General features: G+C 36.1%; 1 protein-coding gene across 6 annotated transcripts in view; it reads right to left on the reverse strand.

Annotated features, from left to right (window-relative positions):
* Positions 1 to 14,045, reverse strand: part of CNKSR2 (connector enhancer of kinase suppressor of Ras 2) — a 309,235-nt gene that overhangs the window by 18,846 nt on the left and 276,344 nt on the right. The window lies entirely within an intron of this gene.

The raw sequence follows: 14,045 nt of genomic DNA on the forward strand, positions 1-14,045 counted from the left end.
ATGTTGGTGAGAATGTGGAGGAAAGGGAAGCTTTGTTAGTGGGAATGTAAATTGACACAGCCACTATGGAAAACACTATGGTAGTTTCTCAAAAAACTAAAATTAGAACTATTATACGACCCAGCAATTCCACTCCTGGGTATATATCCAAAGAAAACAAAAAATACTATTTCAAAAAGATACATGCACCCCAGTGTTCATAGCAGCTTTATTTACAAGTGCCAAGATATGGAAGCAAGTGTCTATCAACAGATGAATGGATACGAAGATGTGGCATATAATGGAATGAATGGACTTGGAGGCATTATGCTAAGTCAAATAAGTCAGACAGAGTATGACAAATAGTTTAAAATATCATTTATATGTGCAATCCAAAAAATACAAAATATATATTTTGTATATAATATAACAACAAAGAAACATAGTCACAGATACAGAGAACAAACTAGTGATTACCAGTAGGGAGAGAAGGAAGAAGGGGCAATATAGGGGTGGGGGATTAACAGGTACAAACTACTATGTATAAAATAAATGAGGATATATTGTACCACACAGGGAATATAGCCAATATTTTATAATAACTATAAATAGAGTATAACCTTTAAAAATTGTGAATCACTATACTGTGTACATCTGTAACATATAATATTGTACATCAACTACACTCCAATGAAAAATAAACAACAACAAAAAACCTTTAAAAAAAAAACTTGAAAGGAATCACAATATGCCACCTTAAAATATACCACTCTGGCCTAAGGATTATTTTGAACTGAAGGTAATTAAGAAACAGTAGACACAGAAAGACCTTTGGCCATCCCTCTAACTGCCATAAAGCAGGACGTATGTTTCCCACTCAGAAACTGTTCATCCTCTCCTCTTGCATTCCGGGAGAACAATGCTTAACACTGAAGACAGAAAGTTGGCATCAGGATGGGTCTGCACAAACAAAATCTTACTAAAATAGCCCTTATCTTCTGTTAGTTTCCCCATATATAAACTTTTCCAAAATTTACCACTTTAGAAATCCAAACCCCCCTTCTGTTTTTTTGTCACTTCTCCGTAATTTACCATGCTTTGTTAAAATGGTATATAAACCTCGGATCAAAGTGCTTCTTTGGGTCTTCATTTCTTTCCTTTGAAGGCCTCCATGCACATAAAAATTAAATTAACACAATAAAATTTGTATATCTTTTCTCTGGTTAATCTGTCATTTGTTAGTTTAATTCACAGGTTCCAGGTAAATAACCTAACAGAGCAGAGGAAATGTTTCTTTATTTCCCTATAAAACACTTAAATCAAGCCTTAAGCCATTCTATTCTAAGTCATATATATTTTAAAATATTTATACTAAAAATATTTAAATATGAAGTACATGTATTTCATCAAGTTATTTTGAGATAATTTTCAGCAACATGGATAGATGGCAGTTTATTGGCTCTTGCAACCTATTTTATGATTATTTATTTTAAAGTAATCTTTTTACAATTATCATTTCCAAAAGAGGTAAGAGAGCTAAAGACTTTTTTATTCTCCAATAATGCAGAGATGAATGATGTATATTTTTAATTTATGAAAACTTGAAATGGCAACCCACTCCAGTACTCTTGCCTGGAGAATCCCATGGAGGGAGCAGCCTGGTAGGCTACAGTCCATGGGGTCGCAAAGAGTCGGACATGACTGAGCGAGTTCACTTTCACTTTCAGCACCTTACATGGTTATATTGAGTTGGCTAAAAAGTTTGTTCTTATGGACTTCTGTAAGAGCTTACAGAAAACCCTAAATGAACTTTCTGGCCAACCCAATAATAAAAGGATGAAATTCAATAGATGATATTCAGTCTGGATGATAATCAGTGTGAACCGCAACTCAGTGCTGAGAACTGCCAATGGGGTGCACAGGTATATCCTATGTGACAGAACACTTCATCTGTGACTATGTCTAGTCTGCCAAAATGAAAAGGTAAATTGGGACTAGCTACATTTCAGTCATTTTCTTGACTATTTATTTCAATGGATTACTCTTTGGTCCTTCCAACCCTATTAGGACATTCTCTTTCCTAGTGATAAGCAATGAAAAAAGCAATTCCAATGTTATCTGAACCTTGAATCACTTATGAGACTAGATGGTAAAAAAGTCTTCAGAACACTGATTATACTTCCATGACTCAAATTATTTCATTTGCCTGTTGCACTTGACTTGAATTCTACAAACTGGACATTCTGATGGAATAACAGGTAAAGGTATCTCTACCTGGGGGGCTTGGAGTTGTAAAGACACATTTCATATGCTGAGTCCATCAGAACTTTCTCAAAGTAAACAAAGGTCTTTTTGCCTTATGTCCTCTTCTAAGGTGCTGAGCAGCAAACATGATCTAGGATCAGTAAATTTTGAGCTGATACAAACTGTGCTTTTATTGCCCAGCTTGCTATTAAGGTAGACTAAAAGTAGACAATGGCATAACTTCTTAATTCTTGAAAATTTTATCTAAAATAAAGACTTAATGTACATTTTTTTTTTTCAAATTAACAGTAACATAGACCTTATTGAACTTCTGCTCTATAAAGTTCCAGCCTATTCTTATTCTCACACTAGAGTCATATACTACCCTCGAAGTATGGCCATACTGATTTTGGTGAGATTACTTAAAAAAAAAATATCATTCAGTATCAGCTCCAGTATCATGATACCATCCAGACTAAATGAGGGGGAAAATAGAAGGACTGATCTGTAGAAGTTAGTGAAATAATAAATTCTCTTCAATAAGAGTACCATAATGGGTGCATGTGTGTAGGTTGGGAATAGTAATAAAAGGAGTGATTCTTATGCTAAAAATTTTAAGATATTACTTTCTCTCATGCTATAACACTGTTTATGACTATAGAAACTTGAAATGGACTTCTGCTTACTTTTCCTGGCTGAACTTATATTACCAAAAATTTGCAATACTGATTTCCCCCTTCAATAACTTCTAAATGTTAATACCTTGTTACTAACCTCCTTGGCATACCAGCCTGACATTTGGGATCATTTGCTCATTAGCAACTTTGGCAAGAAGTTACTTTGGGGGCTCCGCCAACTGAATTTCTTAGCAATAAAGACAACCAAAAATACCTTTCCCAGCAAAGCAAGTGACAGAAAAAGTAAAAAGAAAATTCAAAAGGTGTTTGTAATAGTCTAAAATTTTATGTAAACAGTTACTTATCAGAATTCATATTTTTCTTACCTCAAACCAGTTATAAATCTAATCTCTCACCCTAATCAATAATATTTTCAGATTCTATTTTTCAATATATAATAATTACATCAGAGACTATTCTAATAAATCCCCATTGTTAGGGTTATCTGCATACAATGACATTTAAACTATTACATTTTCAGGTATTTAAAATATATTGTGTACATGATAAGAATGAAAACTATTTTGGTAAAAACCACAATAAAATCATGTCTATTAGAAAAATAGCATGGATGTAAACAAATTAGCATGAACATTCATCTTAGCAAAAAACTCAGAGGAGAATAACGAATGTTTATACTCGGTCTTAGTTGTTTTGAAATGATTAGTTATTACATTTTGAACCAATGAACTCATTTTACTTTTGGGATAGAAAACTATGGAATCTAAGAACATATTTTTAAATAAAATACCCTATTATATATGTTTCATTTTTTCCACCCCTGACAAAATTGTAGAGCACTGCCCTTTCAAAAACAGTAAGTTTTACTAAAGCGTTAGAGATATGCTGACTCTCAGTGTTTTTATGGAAAAATACAAATGACTTTATAGCTATTGCAAAAGGTTTCCAGCTATATCTGTGCTTAACATTTAACATCACATGTTGAATTTCACATTTTCAAATGTAATTATAGAAAACTAGAATCATACAAGGAGTTCATTAGGGTGGGAGCTTGTTTTGCAAAATTCAAACGTTTGAAATGTCAAAAGATTCTCCATATTGTACAACTTAATTTATATTCAAATATAGCAATGAATCACTCACTTCCTGCTAGTGAAAACAAGAAATCCAATTATATTAACAAATTTGGTTTCCATTTGTAAATTAGTTAACTTATAGCAACTTTATGGTACTAGCTTATGCATAGTATCTTTTAAAAAGTAAGGACAATTTCATATTTAATTGAAGTCAGGCTTTTTTGTAATTCCTATTTAGCATATTTATATTAAACAAGGGCCAAGCTGTCTTCTCTAAGGTGAAAAAAAAAAAAAAAAACACAACCATCAAACTAGATTTGTGAATTTGTAAGCATGTGCAAATCAAGGGGAGACTTTGGAATTCTCAAGTTCCACTTAAGACTTTCTTACTATCTCTTCTGACTGGCCCCATTTTTGAGGGAGGGTGAGGAGACACTGATAGCAGCTAGGCTGTAATTAGTATCTTCCTATTAAATGTGAGGGGCCTTCCCAGGTGGCACGGTGGGTAAAGAATCTGCTTGCAATGCAGGAGACACAACTTCTATCCCTGGGTCGGGAAGATCCCCTGGAGGAGGGCATGGCAACCCACTCTAGTATTCTTGCCTGGAGAATCCCATGGATAGAGGAGCCAGGTGGGTTACAGTCCATGGGGTTGCAAAGAGTCAGACATGACTGAAGTGATTGAGCATGCATGTATCAAATGTGATCACCAAAGAACTCTGCAGAACTTTGGCCCTTTTTGTGATATTAACATATATATTTGTGATATTAACATATGTATAAAAGAATACATTCTTACTATAATAAAATTTAAAAAGAGAACACATTATAATAAGTTGTACTGGTGTGTATGATCTTTTATAGCTAGTTGATCTGCTCTATCCGGATATTCTAAAACTGGATTTACAGTGATACATTACACCAATCCTTTCTTTTAAACCCATGCATAGTTATGATCAAGGTTCTAGAATAAGTTTTCTCATACTGATTTTATTGCGAGCAAGTGCAGAACTAATCCAAATGACACCAATAATAGATTTAGAACAAAGTTAGACAACCCAAAACCAAAATTAAAAGCAGCACTTTAAGACCACTATGAACAGTACATTAAGTATGTATACTACCATTTAGGAAAACTATCACATAATTTGAAAGAAACATTACTTCATACTAATTGACTAAGTGGAGTATACATCATAAATATACACAAAACCAGAACTTGACCAAGGAAAATGTCATGATGACATTTTCTTTCTCCTTATTGTAAATCTTCAGCACAGCACTAGAAAGTCTGTTTTCTCTTTGCAGAAAATCAATAAATACTTCAAAAGCAGAAACAGGAACTCTTCTTTAACAAAACAATACTTTAATTATAGAAGGCCTTGGGAACCAAGGCCTTAGTTTTAGCCATACTAGGAATGGTTTCAGATCTTAGTCACGTGGGCAGATCTGGTCTCCATGGTGATGCGAAAGTCAGCCTGAGAAGTGGAAAGAACTGTGGTACATTGCTCCCCATAGAAACAGACAAGCTGAAATCAAATGCAGCTTCTGTATTTAGCATCGCCAAAGCCTGAAGCTCCAGTGAAATGGTACCTTACTTCGGGAGTTACCATGGCAATCTGCTAAGAAAGGCAGGTTACAGATATCCACATCGTTTACTACTAAAACATCAAACCAAATGCCAGAGCACATAGGTTAAAAGTAACAATTTATTCACTAGTTCTGAATTTGGTTTTCTTAAATTGGGTTTAGAAGTTTAATAGTGGCACTGTTGTTCTTACAAAATTCATATAATCTAATTCCTGCAATGATGAGACCTGGGTTCAATCCCTGGGTTGGGAAGATAGCCTGGAGAAGGGAATGGCTACCCACTCCAGTATTCTTACCTGGAGAATTTCATGGACAGAAGAGACTGGCGGGCTACAGTCCATGGGGTCGCAAAGAGTTGGACATGACTGGGTGACTAACACTTTTCTTTTTCAAGGAGCATTTTTTTTAAAAGATTTTTTAATCTTAAGAAATAGCCTGAACAACTTCTACTCTCCTTCAATTTCGTGTAAACATTCTGAAGGCAAATTAATTATGATACTAACATTTGTGTTCTACTTTCTACTTTCTAAAGTGCTTTTTAAAAATGCAATATCTCAAAAGATGTGGAAAATAGAGAATTTCACTAGAGTTCACTTTGGTAATGAATTTTTCATGCTACCGACTGCAAAGTACAAGTGAGAAATCTGAAGTTGGAAACACATGGAAGTGCAAATGTTGTACTCTCTCATAGTGCCTTTCAGGGCACATGAATCAACTTTTCAGGTGTGCAAGAGGTGATACGAAGATACGTTTTATCATGAAAGAAAACATAGTCATCTACAGTACATCAGACTTGGTACCTGGAAATATGAGTGGCATCTTCCCATTTTACTTCTAAATCTGTTGCTTCTCTATCCCCTGTACCAATCAAAAGATTAAAAAAAATAAACAAAAAGATCTTTAGCTGACACCAAAAAAAAAAAGGGCAGAAAGATTTGGATTATTTCAAAGAAGATGAATAAAGCAGAACTTGGAAGGGAAAACTGAAGTAACTTTGTCCACCACGTGAAATACTTTTCAAATTCATCTCAACATAATTCTTCGGAAGTAGTTCTTTTTTTTTAAATATACCAATACTAACTTGATACAAATTAGCTATGAAAGGAATCATGTCAAAGTTTAAAATACTAGGAGTTTTGACTCAACTGGGGGAATTGTTTCACTATTTATACATATCAAGGTACATGATTTTTGGATACTGATTAGTTAAAATTGGAAAGTGCACCAATTACAATTTTTAGTAATAAAGAGCCAAGTGGTGTGCAGGGCTTTGATTTATTCTTTTGAAAGAGCGTATTAATGGTGATACTGACTTGCTATATTAAAACTTTAACATTTTAGTTTCTTTTATATGGGTCTAATATACATACAGATAAAGGAAACATCTTGCTAAATTTTAACCTCAATTACAATGATAGATCTGAGGGGCAATATGTGGTTGTGAGCATTCATTCTGCTGTTAGAAAGTTTTAGACTGAATCTCAGATGTACTATTAACTACCAAGGAGTCCTGATCATGCTATTAAATCAGTTTCCTCATCTAGAGGATGAGGGTAATAACAGTATTTATCTCCCAGGATTGTTGTGACGATTAAATAGGTTATATATTGTGCAAGAACCTTAGAATAGTTAGCACTCATTAAAAGTCTTAGCAATTATTTGTGATAAGATAATGTGTTCAACAAGCATACAAGATTTAAACAAAATACACCCTATTATAAATGTGTTGGTTTTACCTTAGGGAAGGCAACTCCATTACAGTATTTTTTCCATGTGGAAAAATATCTCTTCTCTCTACATGAGAGAAGAATGAAAAATTCAGATTTATGGACATGCCTAACTTTGCAGATTGCATTTCAAGTCCAGACTATGTAGCATACCTTTACAGAAAAGATAAACCACTGAAATGCCTTTCATTCAACAGACAGGTATAGTCCATAGGAAAGGTGAAGAGAGTTTTCCTAAGACAGTAGTGAAAGTAAAAGACCAAGTACGGAAACGGCACCCCACTCCCGTGTTCTTGACTGCAGAATCCCAGGGACGGGGGAGCCTGGTGGGCTGCCGTCTGTGGGGTTGCACAGTGTCGGACACGACTGAAGTGACTTAGCAGCAGCAGCAACACATAATTCAGTCATTCTATTCAGAATGTCTTTGATAACATTATTCAAAGACTAACCATTAAAGATGTTGTAAACCTGATTGAAATGAATTAAGATTTACTTAGAATGGAGGTAGCAAGTTAGAACATCTTCAGTTTTCACTTCCTTACAGTTCAAGTTATGCTCATTAAATATATTTCATTACACAACTGAAATATATAATAAATCATATTAATACAAATGGGATTTTTATTTCCCTTATCAATGTGTGTCTCCCACTTGCCATTTGACAGCTTATTTGACACACTAATGTGGCTAAATGTCCAAAATTAATTTTTTTCTTTAAGATACAAACATAAAAGAGGGATATTGAAGAGTTATTTTGAAATCAGTGCCCTCTGTGTGGGATTTTTACTGTCAAATCCAAAAGCATCACATATTTCAGCTTGCCATTATGGTGAACCATATCACCTCTGATGTATTATACAGCTCTCCATGACTACAGCTTCCTCTCCTTCTATTTCTTCTACTATGTCTAATCTTTGAGCTAATTAAGAACACAACTTCCTCCTGCATTCACTTCCTCATCCAGCGTGAACCACTCTAACTAGAACTCTTAATCTCCTTACCCTCTTGGATAGGTACTAACCATACACTTTCAAGTATTCAACTTCTGCTTTCTTATTCCTACCTAGCCACTGGGCATTACTAGAAGACACTGTATGTCCATGCTGAGTTGGCACCATTCTAAATTCGGGTATTCTGACTTTTCATCATCAAGGATCACTTGGCAGATCTCTTATTAGTGCCTGGTTAGTTCAATTTCCAGTTCCCCATTGAGATGCTCCAAGTTTCCATTAGATTCTTCAAGTCCTACTCTCTACCTATGGATCTTCCTTTGAACAGATAACTACTTGCTTCCGCATTTGTAGAGGGGATAAAGTAACTCTCATTTGGACTGTTCAGTTTCCTAACTTGTCTCCCCATCACTTGTATGCTCTCACACCAATACATCTTCTGTACTTTTATACAGGAGAGTGACCTTTCTGAAACATGTCTGATTACAAGCACTTTCCTACTGAGATCTCCAAATGCTCTCCATCATGCTTTTTTGGGATACAATCCAAACTTCTGGGCATGGAATACCAAGACTTATAATTTAGTTCTTCAACAATTTTTGTCTCATCTCTACTCTTCCATATTATATGCTGTATTTTCTTAATTGTCATTTTTCTTCATTTCTACCATTGCTGATGCTATTTTTTTTTAATCACAAAGAACCACTTTTCTTTTCCTCCTGGTGAAATTAAGCTTAAAAGTCACATCCTCTGTGACCTCTTGTCTAATTTCACAAGGTAGAAATAATCAAGACCTCTTAACTACTTTCGTGAAACTTAACATGCTCCATCTTTTAAAAGACTTAATATACTGTAATGTTACATGTGGATGCTTTTCTCTCCTATTTGATGGCAAACTTACTGATTGATTTTTAAAAATCTTTGTTTTTCCCACAGTTAGGAGAGTGCATATTCAAGACATTGTGGTTGCTCCATAGATATTACTTAAATTGAATTAAGTCACTAAAATAATTTTATTTTAACATCTAAATATATGAGGTGCAGGGCTTCCCAGGTGGCTCAGTGGTAAAGAATCCACCTGTCAATGCTGAGAGGTGAGTTTGATCCCTGGGTTGGGAATATCCTTTGGAGAAGGAAATGGCAATTCATTCCGGTATTCTTGCCTGTGAAATCTAACAGACAGGAGCCTGGATGGCTACATACAGTCCATTAGGTTGCAAAAGAATTGGACATGACTTAGTGATTAAACAATAACAAACATGAGGTACAAGCTGAATAAAGTATTCTATTATACAACTGGATAAAGTGCTTTACTTCACTAGACCTTCCATTTTACTAAGAAGATCTACTTCAAGTCTTTAATGTGAACTATGTGGCAGAGGGGAAAACCTTAGGAAGATAGGTCGCTGAGGTCAAAGAATGCTATTTATGGCACTGCTATGTCAAAAAAGAATGATCTAGACCTTATATGAAGTGATAGCCTAACCACTGCTAAAGGGTGTTTCCTTGAATGACCTAGATTGTCAAGTTATTCACATGTCATTCACATTCAGAGTAGATGAGGTGAGTCAAAATTTTACTAAGATTCAGGACAAGCTTTTAATTATAAATATAGTATATAAATACATTCTCGAAAGGTCCTCTGTTGACAGAGGCTGATTAGAAGGAACTACTGCAAAAAAATCTTATTAACACCTTGCTAACTTGGAGAGTTGACTCATTGGAAAAGACTCTGATGCTGGGAGGGATTGGGGGCAGGAGAAGGGGACGACAGAGGATGAGATGGTTGGATGGCATCACTGACTCGATGGACGTGAGTCTGAGTGAACTCCGGGAGTTGGTGATGGATAGGGAGGCCTGGCGTGCTGCAATTCATGGGATCGCAAAGAGTCGGACACGACTGAGCGACTGATGTGATCTGAACTTGGAGAGATGCTGGAAGGCGTTGCAGCCTTGAGGTTTATTGCTATGTGCAAAACAGTCATTTCAGACGATTTTGAACGATTAGGTTTCTATACCACGTGGCTAAGGCAAAATAAGACACCATTACAACATATCCATTTCTGTCCTTTATTGTGCCCTTCTTTGCAAGAGATGTTCCCTTGATATCTCTAATTTTCTTGAAGAGATCTCTAGTCTTTTCCATTCTAGTGTTTCCCTCTATTTCTTTGCATTGATCATGGAGGAAAGCTTTCTTATCCCTTCTTGCTATTCTCTGGAACTCTCATTCAGATGGGTATATCCTTCCTTTTCTCCTTTGCCTTTTGCTTCTCTCCTTTTCTCAGCTATTTGTAAGGCCTCCCCAGACAACTATTTTGCCTTTTTTTTTTCCCCTTGGGGATGGTCTTAATCACTGCCTCCTGTACAATGTCATGAACCTCCATCCATAGTTCTTCAGGCACTTTATCAGATCGAATCCCTTGAATCTGTCATTTCCACTGTATGATCGTAAGGGATTTGACTTAGGTCATACCTGATCTAGTGGTTTCCCCTACTTTCTTCAATTTAAGTCTGAATTTGGCAATAAGGAGTTCATGATCTGAGCCACAGTCAGTTCCTGGTCTTGTTTTTGCTGACTGTATAGAGCTTCTCCATCTTCGGCTGCAAAGAATATAATCAATCTGATTTCAGTGTTGACCATCTGGTGATGTCCATGTGTAGAGTAGTCTCTTGTGTTGGAAGAGTGTTTGCTATGATCAGTGTGTTTTCTTTGCAAAACTGTTAGCCTTTGCCCTGCTTCATTTTGTATCCCAAGGCCAAACTTGCCTGCTACTCCAGGCAAGTATCTCTTGACTTCCTACTTTTGCATTCCAGTATCTATGTTCAAGAGTTTGCTCACATTCGAGTCCATTGAGTTGGTGATGCTATATGACCATCTCATTCTCTGCTGCCCCGTTCTCCTTGTGCCTTCAATCTTTTCCAGCATCAGGGTCTTTTCTAATGAGTTGGCTCTTCTCATTAGGTATCCAAAGTATTGGAACTTCAGCTTCAGCATCAGTCCTTCTAATTAATACTCAGGGTTGATTTCCTTTTGGATTGACTAGTTTGATCTTCTTGCTGTCCAAGGGACTCTGAAGAGTCTTTTCCAACACCACAGTTTGAAGGCATCAATTCTTCGGCACTCAGCCTTCTTTAAGGTCCAACTCTCACATCTGTACATGACTACTGGAAAATTCATAGCTTTGACTATATGGACCTTTGTTGGCAAAGTACAATCTCTGCTTTTTAATATGCTGTCTAGGTTTGTCATAGCTTTTCTTCAAAGGACGAAGTGTCTTTTAATTTCAAGACTGCAGTCACCGTGGGCAGTCATTTTGGAGCTCAAGGAAATAAAATGTCACTGTTTCCACTTTTTCCCCTTCTACTTGCCATGAAGTGATGGCAACAGATGCCATGATCTTGGTTCTTTTAATGTTGAGTTTCAAGCCAGCTTTTCCACTCTCCTCTTTCACTTTCGTCAAGAGGCTCTTTAGTTCCTCTTCACTTTCTGCCATTAGAGTGGTATCATTTGCATATCTGAGGTTATTGATATTTCTCCTGGCAATCTTGATTCCAACTTGTGATTCATCCAACCCAGCATTTCACAAGATGGACTCTGCACAGAAGTTGAATAAGCAGGGTGACAATATGCAGCCTTTTCATACTCTATTTCTAATTTTGAACCAGTCCATTGTTTCATGTCTGGTTCTAACTGTTGCTTCTTGACCTGCATACAGATTTCTCAGTAAACAGGTAAGGTGGTCTGCTATTCCCATCTCTTCAAGTATTTCCCAAAGTTTGATGTAATTCACACAGTGAAAGGCTTTAGTGTAGTCAATGAAGCAGATGTTTTCCTGGAATTCCCTTGCTTTCTCTGATCCAACGTATTTTGGTAATTTGATTTCTGGTTCCTCTGCCTTTTCTAAACCCAGCTTGTACATCTGGAAGTTCTTGGTTCACATACGGTTGAAGCCTAGCTTGAAGGATTTTGCGCATTACCTTACTAGCTTGTGAAATGAGCACAACTGTATGGTAGTTTGCACAGTCTTTGGTATTGCCCTTCTTTGCGACTGGAATAAAAATTGACCTTTTCCAGTCCTGTGGCCATTACTGAAGTTTTCCAAATTTGCTGACATATTGAGTGCAGCACTTTAACAGCATCATCTTTTAGGATTTGAAATAGCTCAGCTGGAATTCCATCACCTACATTAGCTTTTTTTGTAGTAATACTTCCTTAGGCTCACTTGCCTTCACACTCCACGTTGTCTGCCTCTAGGTGAGTGACCATACCATTGTGGTTATCCAGATCATTAAGATCTTTTTTTGTATAGTTCGTCTGTGTATTCTTACCACCTCTTCTTAATCTCTTCTACTTCTGTTAGGTCCTTACTATTTCATCTTGACTATCTTTACATGAAATGTTCCCTTGATATCTCCAATTTTCTTGAAGAGATCTCCCGTCTTTCCCATTCTATTGTTTTCCTCTATTTCTTTGCATTGTTCATTGAAGAAGGCCTTCTTATCTCTCCTTGTTATTCTCTGGAACTCTGCATTCAGTTGGATATATCTTCCCTTTTCTCTGTTGCCTTTTGCTTCTCTTCTTTCTTCAGCTATTTGTAAAATTTCCTCAGATGACCACTTTGCCTTCTTGCATTTCTTTTTCTTGGGATAGTTTTGGTCACTGCCTCCTGGACATAAGTTCTTCAGGCACTTTGTCTACCAGATCTAATCCCTTGAATTTGTTTGTTACCTGCACTGTATAATCATCAGGGATCTGATTTAGGTATTCTTTAGCCATAAGAATTATAACTTCATAGACACAATTTTTATCATTTCAACTCCACTAAACTCAATTGCAGATACAATAAAATATTCTTGAGCTTTTAGTCACTGGTCAAATATATGACCTGTAAAGACATCATTTATGACTGCTTTTATGGTTTACCTTTCAGATGATAATTAAGTGCTGCTTAACTTGGTAGTAGTGAAGTCGCTCAGTCGTGTCTGACTCTTTGCAACCCCATGGACTGTAGCCTACCAGGCTCCTCAGTCCATGGAGTTTTCCAGGCAAGAGTACTGAAGTGGGTTGCCATTTCCTTCTCCAGGGGATCTTCCCAACTCAGGGACTGAACCCAGGTCTCCTGCACTGCAGGCAGACGCTTTATTGTCTGAGCCACCAAAAACTAAGTAAAACAAACTGCATTATATCCCTTTTCCTTCTTTTTCTTTTTAAAACTTAAGAGTGTGAAATAGGATAGCTCTGCATTTCATGAAAATAGTTTAACTGGCTTAAAGTCCCTAGTTTGATGTCAATCATCTCAATATACTAAAAAGATAGCTCTGAATGTCAGTAATGCACAGGACTTCCCTATACATTTCAGAAACTGAAGACTGATTTGAATTCACCAGTGGAAATATTACTGATGCTTAAACAGTGTGTCATTCATAGTCTGGTTTTCTCATTATTATTTTTCGGGTATATTTATTAAACTCTGAAAGCCTGAAAGTCACTGATAAATTGCTCAAAATAGTAAGTGGAATTGCTAAATTTTAGCTGGAATTATAGAACAGTTATTCCTTTTTTTATTCTCCATATTATATTAATCGGAAACCAATTTGGGGACACCCATGTCTCTTCTTCTAACAGCATGCAGTATTTTGTAAGCTATTATATAAATCCCCCCAAAAGTTTTATTTACTATCTGTATAGTCTTGGTTCTATGACAGTGAAGCATATGTTGTTAATATAAACCTTATTTAATACACATATGCTCAGTGAACTATTAGCAAAGTAATTTTTGAAGGGCTAAATCTAGTGTGTGTGTTTGTTCATTTATTTTTACCATCAGTTGTATTAACTAT

The sequence above is a fragment of the Bos taurus genome, chromosome X (genome assembly GCF_002263795.3).
Source record: "Bos taurus isolate L1 Dominette 01449 registration number 42190680 breed Hereford chromosome X, ARS-UCD2.0, whole genome shotgun sequence".
Lineage (NCBI taxonomy): Eukaryota > Metazoa > Chordata > Mammalia > Artiodactyla > Bovidae > Bos > Bos taurus.